This window comes from Saccoglossus kowalevskii, chromosome 20, assembly GCF_978046115.1.
Source record: "Saccoglossus kowalevskii chromosome 20, keSacKowa6.1, whole genome shotgun sequence".
NCBI lineage: Eukaryota > Metazoa > Hemichordata > Enteropneusta > Harrimaniidae > Saccoglossus > Saccoglossus kowalevskii.
In genome coordinates this window covers 14,064,414-14,065,996 of record NC_140660.1, presented here as the reverse complement: position 1 = coordinate 14,065,996, position 1,583 = coordinate 14,064,414, and positions in this window count along the sequence as shown.

The following is a 1,583-nucleotide window of genomic DNA, read 5'->3' as shown; positions in this document are numbered from 1 at the left end:
CATGCCCGAGGTAACTATGATACTGGGACCTGATAATGGGATGTCCAGGTTTATCAAAATAGCAGCTCACGGATTACGATAACTATATTTTCTGTACATTTTCGATGTATTACATTTTTTCACTATGAATGTGGTAATACATGTGTTATTGTTTTATTATAAACCGCCTATGTCATGTCAGAATGTCGTAGCATCAGTCTCGCTATCTACGAGATGAGACTTGAATGGGATCTTGGCATGATGTCACCATATAGTACTATGCGCGTTGCAAACCCCAAGTAATGGGTACCTCTGATGAGACCTATATATCTCGCGCATGCCTTCGCTCATATTTTTAATAAAAACGTGGTCCTTCGCTCATATTTATCACGTAATCGTTGTCCTTCGCTCTTATTTATAATATAAACGTGGTCCTTCGCTCATATTTATAATATAAACGTGGTTCTTCGCTCATATTTATAATATAAACGTGGTCCTTCGCTCATATTTATAATATAAACGTGGTGCTTCGCTCATATTTAGCACGTAATCGTGGTCCTTCGCTCTTATTTATAATAAAAACGTGGTCCTTCGCTCATATTTATAATATAATCGTGGTCCTTCACTCATATTTATAATATAAACGTGGTCCTTCGCTCATATTTGTCACGTAATCACGGTCCTTCGCTCATATTTATAATATAATCGTGGTCCTTTGCTCATATTAGCCACGTAATAACGGTCATTCGCTCATATTTACAATAAAAACGTGGTCCTTCGCTCATTTTTATCACGTAATCATGGTCCTTCGCTCATATTTATAATATAATCGTGGTCCTTCGCTCATATTTTTAATAAAAACGTTGTCCTTCGCTCATATTTATAATATAATCGTGGTCCTTCGCTCATATTTTTAATAAAAACGTGGTCCTTCGCTCATATTTATAATATAAACGTGGTCCTTCGCTCATATTTGTCACGTAATCACGGTCCTTCGCTCATATTTATAATATAATCGTGGTCCTTCGCTCATATTTATAATATAATTGTGGTCCTTCGCTTTTTTATTATTTTTGTAAATTTAATCGCTACTGCATAATTTGTGAACAAATGCAACGTATAACAACGTAATTCGTATCAGCGTTTTATAGTTATTACACCCGTTTAAGTCCTTCGGTCTTTTGGTTAGGTCCTTCGGTCCTTCGCGGTCCTTCGTTTTAGTGAGTACCCTTGGCGCGACTACTACCGCCCTTTAAGAAAAGAAAATATGGCAGTGTATAAATGACGAAAGCTCGGTTACCGCGAAATAAACAAGCGTGTTTCTATCGAGACAAAACTAACTTCTATTTTGATCTTACCGCTGATTGGTGGAATATTAACGAGTCCGCCAATCATTGCATCACGCAACGAATCAAGACCGGTGACAATCATCATCGCAAGAGGGCGTCTACAAGGGTCACAAGTGCACTGTTTATTTCGCGATAACACGGCTTTCGGCATTTACAAACTCCCATGAAATTTTATTTAAAAAAATAAATAAATAAACAAGGATGTATGCAAGTGTAGGCTAATCCTTTTTAACTAACCGTGGACTACGGTACCGT